At 43.5% G+C, this 23,754-nt stretch overlaps 1 pseudogene across 1 annotated transcript; it reads right to left on the reverse strand.

The window, feature by feature from the left end:
* Positions 1 to 10,373: 10,373 nt before the first annotated feature.
* LOC147631912 (dammaradiene synthase pseudogene) lies at positions 10,374 to 13,654 on the reverse strand (annotated as a pseudogene). The gene has a single exon (XR_015267377.1). The product of XR_015267377.1 is annotated as a dammaradiene synthase pseudogene (transcript).
* Between the last annotated feature and the right edge of the window lie 10,100 nt (positions 13,655 to 23,754).

Genomic DNA, 23,754 nt, shown 5'->3' on the forward strand with positions numbered 1-23,754 from the left:
AATCTTTAATATAGCTTGTATGTAAGCAATTTAGTATTCAACACTATATATCTTAGCAAAACGTCTTTACTTACATGGTAGTTGCATCCCCTTGCATACTCCCATCCTTCTCTTATAATCTCCTCTCCCATCCTTTTGGCTTGGTTGATCTAGGACATATCAAAGCCATTCAATATTGCAATCCTTTGGAAGAGCCTTTAGGTTGGGTGGGTGTGCCATGTGCCTTTGGGTTGATCTCTTAAGTACTCTTCTCTCCTCTATCCTTATCTTTCTTGCATCTTCATATTTGTCAATCCACTTTTCTATCATAGAAGTTCACATTGCTGTAATTTTAACATGGTATCAGAGCCAAGCCTAGAATCCATCAAGTTTATGAGCCCATTATCTAGTTAATCAAGATTAGTAGAAAAATATAATGACCTTTTTGCACATGGACTCATCCATATTTCGAATGCATCATTTTCCATGTGGCACATGTTACACCATTCATTCATCCTCATCGTTATGCATAAATATAGGAATAGATGGATCAATTTGTTTCAAATATTCAGAGATGGATACGAGGGATTCCTAAACACACCATCCCTCTACCATGCTTCCTTCGCCTTGCCCTTTGCCCCACAAATCCCTTCAAGGTTTTCATGAAGCATTCAAGAAAGGACATCTACTAGGTACTATGAACAATGCCACATATAGCCACCTCATCCATCAAATGTACTAGAAGGAGCAATTGAGTTATGAGTATGCTTCTTGGAAATCTTTCTTCAATCATACACACCACCTCAATTGAGTCAACGTGAGCCTTCTCAATGGAATCTAGATGAATCTCCTTTACCACTTTGACATATTCAACAAAGGAATAAATCATAAATTAAAGAATAATAGATAATTCCAAAGCTATATGCTATACCACAAACGCACAAATCTATAGTTTTTATTGGAACTCACCTTGCCAATCCACCTAATTTATAGATAGCATTCTAAGATTTCTGTTCTCTCCACCCACCAATTGATATTGGAAGTATGAACTAGTGAAATCAATTTTTGAAAACAATAAAAGGTCAATATAGAGTCCACACAACATAAACCTAGGAGTGCCCAAAAAATAGATATAGTTATGTACGTACCTACATCATCTTATGCCAATCATTTGATTTGAGACTATACAATTGATGCTCACCATTCTTTTTGTTATTGTAAATTCACCCTTTAACCGGTGCATTACATCGGTTAGTGTACGAAAATATAAAATTTGATTCTTGACATTATTTTCCTCTTACCTTATCAACCTCCATGGCGCCTTTGGTAAAACCACCTTGTCATTAACTACCCTTGGCCATGCATTTTCCATACATCCGATATCCTTTAGGTCATCCCTTATTGCGTGGATATCTTTTTTTCCAATTAGATGATCCTAAATCATTGATGCCACATTCTTAAAAATGTGCATTGGATCCAAAAGATCATTTATTCTTAACTCTGTCCAATATGGTAGATGATAGAAGGAGGACTGGGAAAGCTATGCCAGAACAGTGCGAATTTAGCCTTTGCAGCGGCGATGCAAGCTCAAAATTCACACTGTTCTGGCACTGCTCCCCTAGCCACTCAGGATCATTTCTGATGCATTTATAATGAAGTTGAGTACACTAATTGTGAGAAATAATAGTTCACAAGATAAAAATAGCTTTAATCATGTGTAAAATCACATTGTTTGTCATCCAATGCATTAGAATTGCTCCTGGAGGACTGGGGAAGCTATGCCAGAACAGTGCGAATTTAGGCTCTGCGCAGCGGGGGTGCAGGTTCAAAATTTGCACTGTTCTGGCAGTGCTCCCTCAGCCACTCAGGATCACTAATGCATTTAATGAAGTTAAGTACATTAATTTTAAAAAAGAGTAATTTACAAGATAAAAATACCTTTAATCATGTGTGTAAAAATACAATAATTGTCATCCAATGCATCAGAATCGCTCTTGGAGGGTTGGGGAAGCTATGCCATAATAGTGCGAATTTGGGCTCTACAGCGCAGTGCAGGCTAAAATTCGCACTGTTCTGGCACTGCTCCCCCAGCCACTCAGAATCATTTTTTATGAGTACATTGATTATGAAAAATAGTAATTTACAAGATAAAAATACCTTTAATCATGTGTAAAAATACCTTTAATCATGTGTAAAAATACATTATTTGTCATCCAATGCATCAGAATTGCTCCTGAAGGGCTCGGGAAGCTGTGCCAAAACAGTACGAATTTGGGCTCTACAGCAGCAATGTAAGCTCAAAATTCACACTGTTCTAGCACTGCTCCCCCAGGCTCCCAGGGTCATTTTTGATGCATTCACAAAAACATTGATGGTACAAACTAGAAAAAACAATGATATACTTGATGAAAATAAGTTTGCAAAAACTGTAATGTATTCATAATAAGAAGTGATACATCATCTTTACAAAAGCTTTCTTACAATATTGACCTTCCTTCTCTCGTTATTGGGCAGAGTGTGCTCAAGGAGTGATTGGGCTATTTCTTGAGGATCTTCTATGTCTATGCTTTTGGCTATACCTATACGAGCAAAAAGCTTACCCCTAAATCCAGAACCAAAAACATCGAAGGCAAGGGATTTTTTAATCAGAACTATACATTTAGTGCTCTGTGCCATAGAGGCTACACAGAGCACCTTAGAGAGGGCTTTCAAAAAGAAGAGAGTGAAGGTAGATTGAGGAGTGTAGTCCTTGTGGATAATGGCGATGCCATCCACAGGAAGCTGACCAAGATAGTGCGCCAACGCAGCATAATGTCCATGGACCTTGGCTTGGTCTCTGCTACTACCGCCGCCTCTCCCAGAGCAAATGCGTCAATTTCAACCACCCTCTGTAATCAAAGAAAAATGCATCAATTTCAACCACCCTCTGTAATCAAAGGAAAAATCAAAATACTTTCCTATACATAATTACAAATGTTTCTAAGTTGTAAAAGGTTGATTATTACCTCTTGCTCAATGTCTTCTTTTGCCAAAGTGCTGGTGGGGGCAGAGAGGTCAATCGAGGACTTAGCCTCATCCTTTTTAGGTGCTTTGGTCTCCTCCATCACTCCAGCAGAAAGGGTATCCTTTTTAGCCTCTAGCTTGTCTTGTAAGGTTGTGAATTCCTCCTTTGGAACTAGGGCTTGCTCCGCGGTCTCAACCACAATTTCCTTGACCAAAGCAACTGTCTCTGCGAGATAGGTTCTCCAAGGGGTAATATAACACTATCTAGGTGAGGACCGAGGTTGTACGTATCAAGGTCCACCTCAGATTGCATGCATATAATGCCCAAGCATTCATCCATTCTCAAGCCAGCTACCTTTTCAAGGTCATGAAGGAATAAGTATTCTTCACCTTCCACCACAATGGTGCTCAAGAGATTGATCTCAAGCTCTAGCAGCACCTTGCTCTCCTCGTGTGAGGAAGATGGCCCCGCATCTTCTACTACAGTGGGCTGTTCAGCTGCAGATTGTGCACCCTCTGAAAAGTCCTCTGATGCAACCTACTCTTCCACACTAGCACTCCCAACTATTAGAACAACTGGTGTAAGAAAGGTAAGAAAAACAACAAAAATGCCAAGTAGTGATCACAACATAAGTCAGGGAGATTTAGAAAACCTCTTGAATGATACGTTGATATATGATGGTTATGTTGCTCATCATTTTGCATATATGGCTAAAGTTGTGCAAGATGTTTAACCCACATGTTTTGAAGAATCTGTTGGAAATTTGGATTGGGAGAAAGCTATGGATGAAGAAATGACTGCATTCATGAGACTTGGGAATTGGTGCCATTACCTGAGGATAAGAAGGCTATTGGATGCAAGTGGGTGTACAAAATAAAGCACAACTCAGATGGAAATATTAGTAGGTATAAAGCAAGACTAGTTACCAAAGGTTATGCTCAAACTTATGGCATTGATATGAGGAGGCGTTCAGCCCAGATGGTAGCCATGAGAGTTGTTATTACAGTGGCTGCATCAAAAGGATGAGATTTATAGTAAATGGATGTTAAGAATGTGTTCTTACATGGTGATTTGCAAGAAGAAGTGTATATGGATCAACCACTAGGTTATGAAGATGTCGATCACCCTAATTTTGTATGCAAGTTGCGGAGAGCTTTTTATGGATTGAAACAGGCACCAAGAGCATGGCATGATAAGATAACACAATATCTTATCGCCATTGGCTTTCATGTGGCATATGCTGATCATTCACTCTATGTGCAAAAGAGTGATAAGGGTCTTCTGGTCATCACAATCAATGTGGATGACTTGATTGTTGTTGGGGGTGATAGTGGAGAGGAAGTTGAGAGTATGAAATATCTCCTCAAGCACAAATTTAACATAAAGGATTTGGGTGAGCTAAAGTACTTCCATGGCATTGAGGTTATTAGAACGGCCAAGGGCATATGCCTATCACAAAGGCAATATGCATTGGACATGCTGTCCAGATATGGTATGGCTGATTGTAAGCCAATTTCTATGCCATTAGATTCAAATGGTAGGTTGAGTGCAGTTGTAGGTGAGATTTGAAGAACGCCACTATGTTCAAGAAGATAGTGGGTATCAGGGTAAAAAAAATAAGATGCCTCCATGAATAAAGAAGCATAGGTGGGTTGGTGATTATTCCTCCTATATAAATTTTAAAAAAAATAGAAAATGGGGTGAATGTATGTCCGAAATTGGGTGAATATTTTCTAAAATCCTTCAAAACGGCTAAAATTTGGGCGAATGTTTTAAGATATTGGGTGAATCTTTTTTTGGAAAAACCCTTAAAAATAGCCAATTAGTGAAGATTAGCCCCTATTTTTTTCCTTAGTGGGTATCTTGATATACATGACGATCATTATATAGTCGGTTTGCAGAGCCAGTTTATGTAGGTTCCTTGGAAGCCACATTTAGATGGTGTGAGGCACACATTGCGCCATGTGAAGTATACTATAGACTATGGTCTCTTTTATGAGGCTAATACAAAGTTGTAGTTGTTTGGATACATTGATGCAAATTGGGTTGGTAGTATTGCAGTAGATAGGAGATCTACCAGTGGATTTATGTTCTCTTTTGGGAGTGGTGTTTGTGACTTGGAGTAGCCCAGAAGCAGCTAGTAATTGCCTTGTCAAGTACATAGGTAGAGTATAGGGATGCTACAATGGCAGCATGTGAGGTAGCTTGATTGCTAAAGCTACTTAGTGATTTGAGAATGTAGGTTGACACATAGGTTTCCATCTATTATGAAAACCTCGGCATATATAGTTGGCGAGGAACTTGATTTTTCATGTGCGAACTAAACACATAGAGTCCCACTATCACTTCATTAGAGAGAGGGTCTTAGCACGAGACATTGATCTCATGTAGGTTAGCACAGAGGTGCAGGTGGCTCACATTTTCATGAAAGCCCTGGGAGTAGAGAAGCTTTACAGATTCAGCACTATGCTTAGAGTCATAGAGATGGAGTTGAGCTTAAGGGGGAGTGTTGATATATCAAGATCAACACGAACTAACACTTATAATATGCCTAGGTGATTGTTTTCTCCACTTACATCACTGGAGTGTTTGTTAGGATGCTGACATGATAGATCTTTGCCAGTGATTCTAAAACTAGACTACACTAGCTACTAGTCCACCATTGAGTTATGGCATACTTATCTTGCCATCTCACTCACTTACCGTGTTCACATTATGGACCGCATGTACATAGTACTTTAGTACTTATGTTATATTTTCCTTATCTTTTGCTAGACCCCTTTTGTTGAGAAGAAGAAGAACAACAACAATTTTTAGCCTCTCATCTTGTTCTCATCTTGTGTGTTCTCTTCTAGGGTTTGTGTGAGTGACTGAGTGCTTGCAAGAGCTCAAGATCTCTTTCTCCCTACATCTTTTCAGCTTCCCACTTTGAGCGAGGAGGAAAGTTGGCATTCATAGCATGCTTTGTGAGTAAAATTGCTAGTTGACTTATTTTATGTTGTATTTTCCTTATCTTTTGTTAGAACCCTTTTGTTGAGAAGATGAAGAAGGAGAACAATTTTCAGCATCTCATCTTGTTCTCATCGTGTGTGTTCTCTTCTAGGGTTTGTGTGAGTGTGTGAGGTCTTGCAAGAGCTCAATCTCTCTTCCTCCCTGCATCTTTTTACCTTCCCACTTCAAGCAAGAAGGAAAGTTGGCATTCACAGCGTGCTTTGTGAGTAAAATTGCTAGTTGACTTGTTTTATATTTTAAGTCTAATATGTTTTTAGTACATTAAGTTAAAAATTATCTTCATTCACTTGATATGTAGAAAGAGGTTGTTGGTCGTTCACTAATAATGGATGAGTATGCATACAGGTTTAATCATAATCAATTTGATTTGTGGCAATGGATCCATGAGAATGGTGTGGAGCTTAATAAATGATGCATGTTGGATGATGAGGTATAGATATATTATTTTGTTTGATTACATTCTATAGAATTCATGACCTTGGTATATCTTTTCTTGCCACACATGATATCTTTTCTTGCCACACATGATATCTATTAATACTTGATTGTTTTCTTGATAAGTAGAGTGACGACATAACGAGGATGATGAAGATGATTAGGATGATGATGCCAAGGATAAGAACAAGCAGTGGGTCCTTTTGGGGCCAGGCCTCCGCACGGGCTTTCAGTATGTTTTGGACAATGGGGTGATGCCACAGAGCTTTTCAGAGGGCTTGATCTTTCTTATCCCCAAGGGGGAAGGAGTATCAGATGATATTCGGCATTGGAGGCCTATTATGATCCTCAATACTGTCTACAAGGTCTTAGCAAAGGCCTTGAGTTTGAGGATCCACTTGCTGGGGGAGTTGATTCATGCTACCCAGACAGGATTCGTCAAGGAGCGCAGTATCCTTGACAACATCTTTACTTTCTGGGAGGCGACGGCCCGAGCTAGATTTCTTGGCGAGGACTTGGTCGTGATGCTTCTCGACTTTGAGAACATACGATCGAGTTGATTGGGGTTTCTTAGAGGGCACTATGCTTCGCCTGGGCTTTGAGCCAGGATGGATCAGAGGGGTGGTGGCTCTGTATTCCACAGCTCATAGCCAGGTGTTGATTGCAGGAGGACGGGGGCCGAGTTTTGAGCTGACCAGATCAGTCCGTCAGGGGTGTCCCCTCGCCCCTTTTCTTTTTCTCTTCTTTGCGGAGGCTATGAGCATGTATTTTACGGCAGAGGAGGTTGGTTTGAGAGGACTCCAGCTCCGAGTCAGGGGGAGGACCTGCTCGATGCTGAGTTTGCAGACGACACGGGCTTATTTTTGCATGGCCAAGAGGCCAATCTTCTTCGGGCAGAGCAGTCGCTCCAGGTTTTTAGTGCAGCTTCGGGAGCATTTATCAATTGGCGCAAGACACTGGCCTTTTGGATCAGTAGTGCTTCCACTCCGGCATGGAGCCCGGACCCCGATTTTAGATGGATTCCTCCTGGCACAGCAGTGCGGTATTTGGGATGCTAGATTGGACTAGATTTGTCACCTGAGCAACAGATTGCCCTGCTTCTTCTGAGCATTCGGAAGAAGCTTTTGTATTGGAGTACAGCTCGACTATCCTTGGCTGGGAGGGTGGTGGTGGCAAATCAGGTGCTGTTTTAGCGACCATGTGGTACATTACGTCTTGCTGGATCTTCTCGAGCTCTTGCATCAGCCAGGTACAGAGGCTGATCAGGAACTTTCTTTGGTCTGGGCGGGACGGTCAGCCAGCGCGGGCAAAGGTTGCATGGACAGTTATTACACTTCCGCTGGCTCAGGGAGGCTTGGGCATTATAGATCCAGTCGATCAGAGTAGAGCCTTATTGGGGAAGCTTATTGTTCGGGGGCTGCTTCCAGGCGCGCTGAGCCTTGGAAAGAGCTTCTCTTGCAGCGGCTGCAGGCTCGGGCTCCCCCAGCAGGGGGCACTTGGGCACCAGAGATTCGCTGGATCTTCATAGAGATGAGGAGGACAGGCCTCAGTAGAGGATGGGAGGACAGATTTGCTTTGAGTATCCTGAGAGCTTGGGAGCTGCTGAGACCGGGGCTCTCTCAACGACCTCCTTGTGTTGAGGAGCGGGCCAGACAGCCGCTCATCTGGAGCCCAGTGGTTCGCACAGAGCAGGGTCATATGCTGAGTTCTCGGCCTCGTCTAGCGTGGGGACCTTTAGCGGTAGGCCTAGCACGTAGTTTTGGAGACTGGCAGGCCTTCTGCTGCAGCCTCCTAGAGGAGATCCAGGTGGAGAGGCTGAGTCACTTCAGAGCGGGGTTAATTATGAGGGATGATATTCAGGAGGCACTCACAGAGGAGTGGTTCACGCCTTTCGAGCTAGTGGCCCCACGGTGGATGGGAGCCTTTACACAGTTGGAGATCCTGATTACTGGTAGAGCTTGCACTGAGGATGGCAGATGCCTCTACTATGAGATTCAGGATGAGGGCAGACTTCAGAGAGTGGAGGTGGAGTCGCCTTTGGTTGCAGAGTGCACCTTTCAAAGGATACGGGTAGTGGCCGCCGCTTCTCGGAAGTGGCATATTGACCCCGACCCTGCAGAAGTGCTCCCGGATTGGCGCATATGGGCATATGCAGCGCGCCCCTTACGGTGGGACCCTGGGGAGTACGAGTGGCATGATCCTTATGCATGCCTTAAGGCCACAGAGATCACCTTTTTCCAGTATACAGTTCGGGTGGGGCGGCATATATTGACGGCAAGGAGGATGGTCTCTCCAGCTCTGCAGCAGCGGGGCATTGGCGGCTACAGGGACTCTCACAGGAGTTCCTGGAGGATTTTTGGGCTCCGCTCTCGGCTAGTGGAGAGGCCCGCAGGATCTCGACTTTCCAGTGGTGGCCCACAGGGGCTCAGCAGTTGGCACTTGGCTTGTTTACAGCGGTCTTCCGACGACTTGCGTCCGATGCGGCCACCCTATGGAGACACAGAGACATTGCCTTTGGGATTGCAACAGATTTGGCTGCGGATGCTGCGTATTCTGGCCCTCTCTCTCCAGAGGGTATGTTTACGTGGGGCGCCGCTGCTTGGTCGACTTCGTCAGGGCCTGCTATGGGCTATGAGATGGAGCAGGACAGTCAGGCCATCAGATTCATTAGGGGCCAGCCTCGCTTGGTTCCGGCACCGGATTTCTCGTCCGCCAGCTGGACACAGGAGAGGGATTTTTTCACGGCCTTTGAGGGGAGACTGGAGCCCCCAGCAGAGACTATACGGGGGATTTGGCAGGAGTTGATCCACACCCTACGAGGACCGTATGACCGCATCCGGATGAGGCGATCTTGCAGCGTACACCACCTCGCGCAGCGGCCCCTTCTATACCCTACACACGGGATCCCCCCGTTGGCATTACAGGCCACCTGTTTGGCTTCCCCCCCCCCCCCCCATTGTATGATTTAGCCCCTCAGTCCTTGTACTGATGCTTGTATTTTGCAGCACCTAGGGAGAGTCTCCCGGGCTGCCTTGCTATATTCACTGCTCTGCTTCTCTTATGAGCAGGAGAGATCTTTTGTAGCCCTATGGGCGTTTTAATATAACTAATGAAAGGATCTTTTCTCGAAAAAAAAAAGATCCTCTTTGAATCTGGGTTGTAACTACAAGAGAATCACTCTTTTTCGACGCTTAGTTTCCATGCCTAGTCACGTCGTCGATATGTGCGTTGAAATGTGTGTCAAAATACTCATGGAAATATGCGTTGAAATAGGTGTCGAAATAACAATGGAATTTTTTTAATTTTCTTTTTTGAATTTATATATAATATTTGCTAGTTCCCACCCTGGGGTTTGACTTAGTCTTCTCTTTCTACCTCTTTTCAAGCATATGTGTCTATGAGAGAGAGAGAGAGAGAGAGAGAGAGAGAGAGATATGGGGGGACAGAGGGAGAGAGGAGGGTAGAACTTCCATCACGCTCTTTGAAGGAGGACAAATACTAGCTCCTCCTACTCATCACTAAGGTGCAATTAAGAAAGTGCTCTATTTTACAATGAAATTAAAGTTTCATTTTGGTTTCCTTGAAACGAAAACATCAATAAACAAAGAAACTAAAACAACATCTGCATGCCTACTATTGCATTTTCCTCCATCATCGACCCCCCTTCTCGCTTATCCCTTTGGCTCCCTATTCGCAAGGCAGCACGTGGTGCGATGCGCTAGTCAACATAGAAGTTTGGCCATTCCTAATCGGCGCAATAAATGTAATGTGCTACCACTGCTGCAACTACAGCCACAGTTCGTAAAAGAAACGGAAAGGATGCCTAGGAACCCTGCGTCCTTCTGTTTCTTTTATATGCAGCGTGAAGAAGCGATGCCTAAGAACCTTGCATCACATCTTCTTTGTAATATGAAAAAAAACTGGTATTATAATCACTTGAAAGTGTAATAAATGACACTTTTAATATATTTTTTTTGTCAACAAAAATAAAAAATATCTATGGTTCTATTTTTTCTTCCTCTTTTCTAAATTGTGAGAGTTTTATTTTTTTCAGAGAGTAGAGAGCAGAGAGTAGAGAGAGAATAGAACTAGTAGCTCTAGTAGGGTGGCTTCAGAAGGTGATCATACACGGAAAGAAGCCCGAAATAATAAATTGTGAGAGTTTTATTTTTCTAAAAGAGTAGAGAGAGAATAGAGCTAGTAGCTCTAGTACGGTGGCTTCAGAAAGCGAAATAATAATAAGAGGCGTGAAATATAGCTATGCAAGAAAAGCCAGTTCTAGCCTTTCAAGAGGATAAAGGCATAATTTTCTTAGCTTGAAGCAGACAAGAACGGTATCGTGCAAGAGCCGTGAGAGTGAAATGCTGGGCGTAAAAGTGATACCTGAGGTACATATGACCAGGAAAGCCTGTTCCTGTGAAGGAAGCCTCGTACCAAGATCCATCTTTTCTTTGGGTGGTTAAGAGGTGTCTGACTCCATGTTCAATGGACTCTACCTCATATTTTCCTAGAGCATCTCCTGCAGCCAATAATCCTATAACTGCCCATGCGGTTTGAGAAGGAGTGCTTCCATATCCGGTCTGCTCTTTGAGGGCGGCAGGGTCGTTGTAGCTGTAGCATGTTTCACCCCACCCTCCATCTCCTATACTGTTGTTAGTGTTCTGCACTTGAACTAGCCATTTGGCTCCTCTTGAGATTTCTTCTGCATGAGTGGAGGGTGCCACGACAGATAATGCAACCAGCACGCCGCACGTGCCGTAGATGTAGTTAACGCCCCATCTTCCGAACCAGCAGCCTTCTTTCTCCTGCTCTTTTCTGAGGTAGGCGAGGCCTCTAGAGATGGACTCCGGGGTTGGCAAAGGGGCGTTGTAGCTGCCGTGCTTTAATCTGCCCACCATTTCCAGGACTCTAGCGGTGACATCGGAGGTGTTGGGGTCGATCATAGCTTTCAGGTCACCGTAAGGGGTGGAGTTGAGCCAGTCCTGGTCATTATCTTTGTCGAGAGCCGCCCAGCCGCCGGCTTTGCACTGCATGGAGGTGATCCACTTGACGGAGCGAGCAATGGCCCCCTGCTTGACGCTCTCATTGGGGCGTTCGAGGGCATCCAGGGCCATGACGACAACCGCGCTGTCGTCCACGTCGGGGTACCATCTGTTGAAGAACTCGAATGCCCAGCCGCCCGTGAAGCCGGAGTTATTCTTGAAGGACCAATCTCCATGCTGGGTAATCTGCCTCTTGAGTAGCCACTCCCCAGCCCGCTGGAGGGCCGGATGATCAGGCGGCATCCCCGTCTCAACCAGCGATCTGACAACAAGCGCCGTGTCCCACACAGGCGACACGCACGGCTGCACCCAGTACTGATCAGCGGTCTCCATTGAGAAGTCTTTTAGGGCGAGCAGCCCCCTGTGCATCACCGGATCAGTCACCTCGTGCCCGAGCGTCTTCATACACAGCATAGAGTAGAACGTGGCCGGACAGATCCCCGCCCAATTACCCGAGTCCTCCTGCCTCTCCACCACCCACTTCTCCGCCTCTCTGAGGCCCCTCTCCCTGAACGGCACCAACCCCCACCTCTCCGCCACCTTGAGAGCGTAATCCACCACCACAAAGAGGTCCGTCCAATCGCCTCTGAAGGGTGCGGTCACGCGCGCTTGCTTCCTCCCTTCCACATACAGCTCGTCCAAGCACACCGCCGGAGTCACCCTGAATACAGGCTTCTTATCAAACACCACAATCAAAGGCACTGTGCATGACCTCGCCCAGCTAGACATTTCATATATGTTTGTCAAAAACCAGTTCGGCAACAACGCCAACCAAGCTGGCAAAGAAGGTATCCCCCTCCAATCAAAGCACCCCAGCATAGCCAAACAAAGCTTGGTGAAAATCCTAGCCTTTGTCAGACCTCCTCTGTTAAGAATAAATTTCAAAGCGTTCTGCAGTGCTGGGTCGGTAACAGGAACGTTCAGCAAACGCAGTGCCATGTAAGCTTCTATGGAGAGACTCAACTCACCACCATCTCCATAGAAAAGCTCCCACCCGCCATGGCTGCGCTGGTTTTTCCTTATGTAATTCTCCATCTTGTGGACTGGGTAGTTACGATCAATGCCCAATATCTTGAACAAGAGGACGGTTTCAGCAGTGAGGGAAACATTGCTCTCTAGTTCTGCCCACCAGTAGCCTTCTGGGTACTGTTGGGAAAGCAGCAGATCTTGGCTGCGCTTGATGGCCTCATCTAAAGTCGGGTTTTCTCCACCCATTCCACCTTTAATGGCTTCCGCTTCATTGTAAAACTCTTGACTGTATGGCAACATCTTTGCTCACGACTATACGCACACCACTAATACCCTGCATGCAGCTCATGAAAGAAACAAGCAAATTTCTAGATTAGAAATATATATGCACAATCCAATTGATAATTATAAAGAAATATTCTTAAATAAGACAAATAATTACAGATAATCATCTCTTGATCGGTTCCCGAATCAGTAAGATTGTTAAATAATGATAAAGTTAATTCAATCTCATCGGTCTGATCTGCAAGTTGCAGAAGAGAGACCACTACATTCAAAGCAAGCGAGACCACTAGTTTCTAATTTCAATTTTCAACTATCCAAAAGTGGAATGTGGAACCTGAAAAGTTTTACATTTTCTGAAAGATTCTCTAAATGTCAATATATATACTCTATAAATTTCAATTTCCAACTATCCAAAAGTGGAATGTGGAAACCTGAAAAGTTTTACATTTCCTAAAAGATTCTCTAAATGTCAATATATATACTCTATAAATGCTCATAAAACGTGGATTGAAAACACGCTATCCAAACAAGGTTCTCAAATCATGGAGTAAGTGCTCACTCCTCTTCTACATCTCCATAGCTTACTAAAGTGTAAAAGTTATAATGGACGCCTACAACAGAGCTAAAGTTTAACTAAATCTAAATCTAGCAAAACATGTGATGAGTGAAACGGCTTCAAAATAGTTGAATGGCAAATTTTGAAAAATAACCTTCAAATTTTAAAATAACAATTCACAAAAACTTACAAATTTTAAGGGATTTTAGTTATAATTTTGCTAAAAACTTTAAAATTTAAGAAAAAACCTACAAAAATTTGAGGTTGATAGTTTTTTGAATTGTTGGAAAAAATATTTTCTGCAAGTGATAAATAATTAATTCAGAATTAGAGAAGATTACTTAAGTACTCCTCAAAGGACTACTTTGTATGCCTGCATGTACAACATCTTCAAAGCCTGAAACTTAGGGTGACTACAGAAGGTGCAATGCATGTCCTCAATCCTTGGCTTTGTCTTACAATATCTCTCGACAATATCTTACTATTGGTTATGATTATAGGAGATACAAACTTAAGTTGGGTATCTGGGAGCCTTTGGATTCTGATATAGATTGCATGTCATTTAGGTTTGAGTTGCAAAGGTTATTCCACATGCTGAAAGAAAGGATATTAATGTTACCTCTCAGTGGACAAAAAGACGTTAGGGAAACCTTGGAGTTTCTTAACAACACCTCCCCTAGTTATAAATTCAAGGTCAATAGTACTACAATTGGAAGAAGAGATAAATGCTCTATATCTTGTATGAGTTGTTTACCTCCAACTGTTGTAATTTTTAAACCATGAATGAGTAGACAATTGACATTTTTCTTGACCATTTCCATTTGTGAACAAACATTTAGTAGATAACTACATCTTTCATAAACGAATTGTGATTTATATACAATAAATGGTACAAATACATCTTGCAAGTTATAAAATGTCACTGCGTATATGTGAAGTTACAAAATATTATAATCCTCTTGATCTTCACTTTGTTTATTTGGGCTCCCAGACTTTGCCTACTCTTGATCTTCACTTTGCTTATTTGGTCTCCCAGACTTTGCCTGCTCTTGATCTTCACTTTGCTTATTTGGGCTCCTAGACTTTGCTTACTCTTGGTCTTCACTTGGTTTTTTTGGACTCCCAGACTTTGCTTCCTCTTGTCCTTGAGTAGGAACATCACTGAAGTTGAGGGGCTTCTGAGCAGAGGGATTCTTTGCATGAGATTTATTTTGTGAGGTTCTCTTTGGCTGAGATGTCTTCTTTGCAGAGGACTTCTTTGCAGTGGTCTCCTTTGAGGCTTTTTGCATCTTCTCAAATTTTAAAAGAGAATGCACTGGCAAACCCTTGCCTTTATCTTTATGTCTTTTCAGCTTCTTCTCCTTCCCTTTTCTTTGAGCCTGATCTCCTGGAGGAGGAGAGTGAGGATCTACATGCGTAATTGCTGGAGATTTATTTTGTGAGGTTCTCTTTGGCTGAGATGTCTTCTTTGCAGAGGACTTCTTTGCAGTGGTCTCCTTTGAGGCTTTTTGCATCTTCTCAAATTTTAAAAGAGAATGCACTGGCAAACCCTTGCCTTTATCTTTATGTCTTTTCAGCTTCTTCTCCTTCCCTTTTCTTTGAGCCTGATCTCCTGGAGGAGGAGAGTGAGGATCTACATGCGTAATTGCTTTGTCCAATATAATCTCAATACATCTCTCTCTTATCAACCAAATATAAGATTCAAGGTATTCGTTACACTACCAAAAAAAGTGGAGTTCTAAGAAAAATAATGTACAAATACATTAAGAGCAATGCAAAGGATTCTGTGGGGTTCTTACATTGACTTGTTATTTTAACAACTTAAAATCTATTGTCCTGCAAGCATTTGTTTTTGCAATCACCCCCCATCCATAACTAGTACTGTCAGACTGAATTGGAACCTGAAGTATAATTAGAAGAAAGCCATCTTCAAACAAAGAAACATCCAAACTAAATTCTCAATACCTCTTTCTGAAGATACTTGAATGGCTTCTCTAGATCTGCAAGGTCTTCATAATTTTTCTCTAAATATGCTAATACAATTTTGCAAGCACTGCAATAAAGAGCATATCAAACAGGTGCAATGTTTGTAACAAAATTGTGATAGTTGATGAAAAGAGATACTTACATTTTTCATTGACCATGAATACCTGCTAAGGAGTTCATGAAGTAACCTCTCTATTCAAAACATCAATGAGTATAAGACTCCAATGGTGACTGCAAAAAAAGCAATAGTAAGAAAATATCTACTCACATGAGTTATGAATTTAAAACTATAAAAAATACTATCTTACAACTATTTAAAAAAATACTACCTTTCATTATATGGGATGAATATATAATAGTTTCTCAGACTGTCATATGCACTAAAAACACTTCAATATTTGATCCTGTCTTTGAAAAGATATCACTTGATATTAGAGGATCAACCACAAATATGCTGCTTGAAACCTCTGTGGGCATTGTAGAAATGTATGCCCTGTAATCAAAGACAATATTAAGTATGAAAAAAGGAGAGAAAATGACAAAACTATGGCTAAAGAATGATGCTTACCTCATGCAACAGAATAATATAGAGTCAGATATTTCAATATCTCTCTTCTCTAACATCACTTTGTCCTCAGGTGAAATGCTCAAGTAATATTCATTCTGAGGGCTGGAGGAGACATTGATAATCATTTGACCAAATACCTTGCCCATTCTATCAAAATTCATAGCACCAAGTCTCTTAACTTCCTCCTTATAAAAATTATCATCCCTCTCGAAGCGTCTCTTTTTGGTCAAGTGTTTTTCTTGTTTCATACTCATGTGTAACATCTTCAATAGTAGGCCCTACAGCTTTGCGAAACCTCTTGGGAGGAATTGTCAGGATATCAAAGGCCCTAGTATCTGTGGTGGGAAGTGGCTTGAGAACTTTATGAAATCTATACCTAAACTTGATCACCACTGAGAAATCCTTGTTCATTAAAGTGACGTGACGTTGTGTGCATGTGTAGCAGCAATATAGGCATCATTCATGAAATCTATAAGAAAGTCTTCAGCTGCTTCTTGCAAGAAACACAATGCAGAAGCTTGCCACTTTTTGTATGGGGTATTACTTTTGGTCAAGAGACCAATCCTGTCACATATTTTCTTTACTGCACGGATGAAGGTAGCCCTTGGGATAAGATGATGAGTGTCATCTTGGGACTAGGTGATCTCTGAAAAACACCTCTTCATATAATACCATCTTGATCTTGTTTTCTTCTTAGGACTAGGTGCAGTAGCAACCTGTGTTATCTTTGGATCGTCACTATATACTTTCCTTGCAATTTTCTTTGTCCTTGCCATAGATTGTAAACTCAGAAATATTTGAGAAACCCTGCAGTAGGTTAAAATCCTTTCTAGATTAATAGAAGACCCTCAAAAAGGAAGAAATAAAGAAAGGATGTACATGGCCAGTGGTTTCAAAAAAGCACACAAAAGGATGTCCCAGACAAAAGCAAGAAAAAATTATCCATACACTTATATGCTAAGCACACACACCAAAGACAAACAAGGAGGTTGGATAAGGTATTCCCAAATAAAAGACATGCACAACAATCCATAATGGCATGATAGGTGGTAAATCTCCTAAACATGCAGGCAATTCCTGCCGTTGGTGGATGGCAAAAAACAATACTCTCACTCTCTGGTAGCAATAGCACCAGACTTGGACATGCCAGGGGAAACAATTACAACATAACGCTCTTTTGATTTCCAACCTCGTAGAAAATCAATGAAGAACTAATGGCTTCTTCGAATGTCTTCCACATATTTTCAATGGATGATCAATGAATAAAGTACTTCCAATAAAAGACATGCAAAACATTCCGTAACAGCGCGAGTAGGTGGTAATTCCCTTGAAGAAGCAGGCGATTCGCACCGTTTTATGGACGACTAAAAACAATACTATGTCTCTCTCTCTAGTAGCACTAGCACCAGACTTGGATCAGAGAGGGGGTCCATTTTCAATATCAGGCTCTTATGGGATCTATCTGGGTATGTAGTCTTATTTCTATGACAAACTCAAGGGGCCCATATTTCACGCATAAATTCACCCCTACAACCTTGTCGTCTCACCCCTACAACCTTGTCGTAATGGCGCGATAGGGGCAAAACTGCATGCTACTTTAGATCCCTTCATGCCATACGGAAAAAAGAAGATCACATTGGATTACTTGAAGGCACGTGGAGACTTCACTTGGGAATGATGTCATCGCACGTAAGGACAGAGCTCTCTCAAAGTTGAAAATGAATAATGTGGTCCCACATTTCTATATATACCTCACTGACCATTGGACATGTGGCACATTGCCATTCGTTGTCTCCAACGGCTCGTGACACATGGCAGCTTCTTATTGGAATGGCATCTTTCCCATCACCAACTCATGCCTCACAAAGGTCACCATCTCCAGTGGGTGGTTCAAAGTCTTCATCTCAAATGTCTACCTCACCAAAAACACCTATTGGTTTGCAGTCTTCTCACAAATATCTCCATCCAGGTCCAAAATTTCAAAAAACAGAGGGCTATCCAAATCTCCTATAGCAGTTACAAAATCATCTAAGAAATTGAAGGAAACAAGCCAACCCTCTCCAACAAAGCCTACTGGGTCCTTAAATCTTTCCCTTATTAGTGCACTAGATACCCAATCAAAGTCTAGTGTATCTAAAGCCTACTGGGTCCTTAAATCTTTCCCTTATTAGTGCACTAGATACCCAATCAATGTCTAGTGTATCCAAAGCACGTGGAAGGCTTACAAAGTCACAAAAGGCAAGTCCTATAGCATCAAAAAAGTTTAAGTCATTAGCCATTAAGGCTCCTGGCCTTTCCAAGATAGTAGAGGTGTCTCCTACAGAGAAAATGTTGGATTTTCTTATTGAAAGTGCCTGCTCCTCAACAAAATATGGCCCATGTACATGGAGGATGTGCTGTATAACAATTTTCTTTTTATAGCATATGTCAATTCCACTGAGTGTATCATGAATACAAAGGAGTCTTACCAAATAGTATGTGATCTTTTTCTCCCCATGCTTATTTGATTATTGAAAGAGATTTATAATAGAACTTTTGTACTCTTGCGCATATGTAGCTGATGTCTTCTGCTGTGTCTAAGAACATTTAAAAAGATATCAAGATGCTTCCAAACCTTCATTCTAAGATTTGCTAGCTGGCAACATTTTTCGTGATCTCACACAATTATTTTCAATAATCCCACGTAACATTCACTTGTTTTTTACTATGGTTTCCTAAAAATCTTTTGACTTTTGCACCTCCCATGGAGACATCTTCCAAGACATCTCGTGTTTTCCTTGAAACTGTTGGATCTTTCCTTAAATGAACCTGACCCCCATGAAAGCCCATTTTTGATAACAATGCTTCACATTTATCAATACATTGATGTGCCAATGATGTTGGTTTAATAGAATATGCATAATCAAGATGCAATCTCTGAAGCTTGTCAAATATTATTATCTCTACATGCAAAGTTCATATGTGAACATTATTAAGAGAGATAGGAAGAATGGGATCCCAAATGTCTTCTTTATTCTTGAACTTAGATCTATAGAGTCTCTCATTGGGACTCTCTTTGCATTACCCCATTGCATATTCCAAGCATACATTTGATAGTCTTTAAGACAGCACCCAAATGCCATTCCACTTTGAAATTTCCAACTCCATCAACTATGAACATATCTCCAGTACTTTGGGATTGAATGATATTAGGGATACCTGTGTGGGAGAACAACCATTTGAGGGTTTGAGGATTTTCAGTTGGTATTTGAGCTGAACCAATCCACCAAAGCTCCATCTCCGACTGGAGTTTATGTTCTCGTTCCTCTCCTCTAACATTACTGTACTCAATTGCCCTGTTCATGATAGATATGCTCACTCTTTCCATCTTTTGTCCTTTTTGGATCTGTGCCTCATCCAGCTTCAACACGAACTTTAGCACACCACCACATTCTTCTACAGTAATTTTATACATATGCACCATTGCAATTTGTACTTTTCTAAGATCCACCCATATATTTTTGAATGCATTATAGACAAATGTACTTTTTTTCTTCTGCTTCTCATAAGGCATTATCCCTTCAATAGATATGTACTCTCCAAAAATACTCAGAATTCTGATTCATAGCAGTCCTAGCAGTAGAAACTAAAAGGGATCTTGGCAAACCAAAAACCCTTATTCTCTTACATCTAAGATTTCGGAACCATAATCTAGAAAGAGCTTGGTAACCTTTGTGAATACCCATATAGTGCCACAAGTCTCTACTATTTCATTTGGTTTCACAATGGTCCTTAAGTCTGTTACCAACTCTTTGAGAGTAAGATCTCTCAAAATTGTATTCTCTAGAGATTGAAGAATTCTGACTAGGTCTGCCTTGTTCATGGTTTCAATGAGAAGCTTGATTCTCTCCTCATTTGGACGGATATTAATACCTAAAATGTGAGACAAATTTCTTTGCAAGGTTGAGTCTCCTCTTTTTAGCCCCACTACTTTTAGACAACTCACTTATATTCTTTAAAGTTCTCTTCCTCTCTATGAATCCTCTTGGGGTTTCTTTCAAGTTTACTATTTCTCTTTCAAGGAGTGGTTTACAGCTTCTAGCTCTCTAATCTTATCATAAAGCTCTGAAATAGTTTTCTAAGATGTTAATAAAGTTTCTTTCAGTTGATGCATTTGGACTGAGCACATAGAAGATGCAGAATATAACTTCATACAGTAACCAAGCAGACCATCAAAATCATCTCCAACAAATCTAATCAAGTCATGAACATTTACAAATGGAGGAGGCCTACCAGTTGAAGGATCATTGGGATAAATACTTCCATCCACCCACAAATCAATGTGCTTTCTTCCCTCTAGTTGTAGTCTGTTTGCCTCATTTTTGTCCAACAATGCTCGGTGATGAATACTTCTCCAAGATGAGTAGACCTGATGTATCTTAATAGCAAGTTTGTATCTGCATTCTCTTGCATTGAGTAAAGAGTAAGTGATAGACATTAGAGTATAATCCACTGTGCAAGGATATAACAGAAAAGAATAGAAGAGAAGAGAAGAGAGAGAGAGAGAGAGAGAGCACTCAAATGATGACGAGAGGAAAAATGGACATGTTTTGGTGGAAATATTTGTACAATAGACGTTTCAAAAGTTCAAATAACACTAAGAATAACGATTGAAAAGTACCTCTCACATGATTTAAGGAATGTTAGCATTTATTGTGGCCTGTCTCTTAAATGCACCAAAAGTGCCTTTGAATGGCCAAATTTGGAAGTCTCATTCTACTAAAACCTCAGCTAATTAGTGTTTTAATCAAAACCTTAAAGAGCCTTTTTTTTTCATTTTTGGCCCTAATGCTCTCTCTAAGCCTAGGGCAGACTGGGGAAATACTAAGTATGTCCCCAGTCTTTTACCTTAATTTTTTTTCAAATGTAGATTGCTGGTACATGGGCGCTAGTAAATTTTGTTGCTGTGGTAAGATTGTTGGATACTACTGATCCCGTACCAGCAATGCTACCAGCTCGGTAAGTTCAAAAACCCATAAAAAAATGTTGATACAAGTGTTGGTTCACCCTTCTCTCCTTGTAGTGGACTGTAATTTATCAAAGTTAGGAGAATTAGCAAAGCTTGTGCTTTTCTTGTCAATTGGTGACTTATATATAATAAATTCATCAACAATGGTAATGGTGATGGTAGTAGCCTATAGGTACATGGAGACAGTTGTCTTAGCAATATAACCTTACATGTGTTTGTCTTAGCAATATAATCTTACATGAGTTTGTTAAGTAATGGGAGCTTATTCAAAATTGTGCTTCTTCTACCACTTGTTCAAACTAAAAATATGAAAGAGGAGAATTATGATTATTGGTGAAATCTTAGATCTTAAATTACTTAGAGTAGACATCGCCCTTTGTCATGTGGAGGTTGTGGTGTCAAAGTTTATATGTAAGTATGTCTTTAAAGGCCGGTTAAGGTTTTATGAGAGTGTATGGCTTTAAAAGGACAGTCGGAATTTAGATCCTCTTTGAATCTATCTCTATGAGTTGGCTCGCTGAAGCTCCCGCCCCCCTCCCTGCTCGCGCTACCTGCACTCCTGCGCCCCCCGCCTTCCTGCCTGCTCTTTCCTCGCGCCCCCCCTCATTCCTCGCGCCTCCCCTTGTCCCCCCCGCCTGCCTTCGCTACTGCGCCCCAGCACTGCCCGCCGCCCCTCCTTTTGCCCCCCCGCCTGCCTTCGCTGCTGCGCCCCCCTCCCTCGCTGCATTGCCCGCCGTCGCCCCTCCTCGCCTTCGCGCCCCCCCTTCTTTCGCGCCCACCTTCACTCTGCAGCGCCCCGCCCCCCCCTCCGCCAGCCCTTTCTCCTCCCCTCCCCACTTGCGCGCAGCTCCCGCCCCCCCTAGGGTTTCTCCTTAGCCACTTCACCCCCCCTCCTTTTTCTTGCTGACTTCCGCCCCCACCAGGGGGTTCTCTGACCTTCGTCTTCCTCCTCGCTGTGTGCAGCTCGATTCTTGCAGGATCTTCGCTTTCGCCTCGCCTTCGCCATAGCTTCAGACTTTGATGGAGGCTCCTCCCGCCCCGCCTCAAAGGGACTCATCATCCACAGCCCCCTCGCCCGCCCCTGAGGACACCCCCATCAGGCTTTCTCTTTCGCCAGAAGAGGAAGCGAGCCTCACCGCAGAGGTGGAACGCCTCCAGGCTCATTCCACCATCTGTCGTATAGTCGGCACTCGCCTCAACAGAGGGGAGATCCGGGATCTTCTCCAAGCCCGCCTTCTTGCAGATGTGGGCAAGATCCTGGACGTACAGCTACTGGGCCATGGACATTACCAGATCGAGTTCGAGACCGCCCAGAGCGTGGCCAAGGTCCTTGCCATGAGTCCCCTTGACATCAGGGGTGCTCGGGCTTTCTTCAGACCTTGGCAGCATGGCTTCGACCCAGCAGAGCGGCTGAGCAGGGAGAGCGCCTTTTTCATGTTACAGTTTGCTTCCCTAGACTCCGTCGGGAGTATCTTTCGCTCCTCTCTAGGCTAGGAGCATTGGTGGGCTCGGTACTAGAGACTGGCCCCACAGCAGCTTCAGTGGTGGCCAGAGCACCTTCGGTCAGAGTTTTGGTGTCTAACATCTCCTCCCTTCCTAAGGTCATTCAGCTACCTAGGATAGGGGGGGGATGGATTGATCAGAGAGTGGAGTTCTCGGGGCTCCCGAACCAGTGCTTCATTTGTAGGCAGGTCGGTCATCTGGCCAAGGCCTGCCCTCGCAGGAGACCCCGACCCTCACCACAGTAGGCCCCTGATGGCCCGCCTACAGATGCGGCTCGGCAGGCTGCCTCTGGGACACCTGCTCAGGCCACAGAGACCTTGGAGTGGCAGCCTGGACAGGGGCACCGCCGAGGGAGAGAGCCGCAGCAGCACGCTCAGAGACCGCTGCAGAGCAGCAGCCACAGTCTCAGCCTCACTGGGTTCCCATGAGGAACAGCTTTGCTCCTCTCCAGGAGGAGACCCCTACGGCGACGACTGAGACCACGAGATGCTAGCACCCCCTCCTTCACCCCCCCACCCCCACCCCCACCCCCATCCCCTCCCACCGCCTCGCTTCCACCCTCACCTCCTCCCGTCTCTGCTCCGATTTCGGCAGCGGCTCCCTCTCCACCCCCCTCACCCCCCCTCCTTCCCCCCCGCCCGCCTCACCTTCCGGGGAGGCCCTGGTAGTCCCCTGGCGTTCACCTGCAGTCCGGAGGGCGCTGAGCACCGACCTCGCTCGAGCACCACAGAGGAGACCTACCATGCCGATTCGGGCTTCACGGATATCATCTATCCGCAGTCGGCTGAGTCGCCTCGGCATTAGACAGCGCTCGGAGGCTTTTGATTACGCCTTCACACGGCTTTTTGGAGCAGAGGGCCCCCATGCCAGCACCCATCCAAGTTCATGTAGTGATACCTCCGGCCCGCGGGGAGGAGGCACTTGACCTCGGCATTAGACAGCGCTCGGAGGCTTTTGATTACGCCTTCACACGGCTTTTTGGAGCAGAGGGCCCCCATGCCAGCACCCATCCAAGTTCATGTAGTGATACCTCCGGCCCGCGGGGAGGAGGCACTTGATTCAGCGGTGGCCTTCTCGTTCCCTCTATGTGGCCCTTGCGACCGGGAGTGGACTCTAGAGCCCGCTCTTAGCACTTTGAAGACTCAGGCAGTTGAGTTTTCTCATCATGTGAGCAATCTGGAGGTGACAGATGTGATAGGCCGACTATGGGAGTTGGCTCATTTTTTCTTGGATCCCGGGAGTGTGGATGCCTCAGGGATTCGTCATTTGGTCATTCGCATAGTGGCAGACTTAGCACGCGACCCTGGATATGTATGTATACACGAGGTTGCTCTGTCAGAGCGGGAGGCAGTCGTCATGGGCCACAGCCACTGGCGCCTGATCCGTGATTCTTGCAGTAGCAGATTC

This window comes from Cibotium barometz, chromosome 14 (genome assembly GCF_041138505.1).
Source record: "Cibotium barometz isolate CiBa-2024 chromosome 14, ASM4113850v1, whole genome shotgun sequence".
Taxonomy (NCBI): Eukaryota; Viridiplantae; Streptophyta; class Polypodiopsida; order Cyatheales; family Cibotiaceae; genus Cibotium; species Cibotium barometz.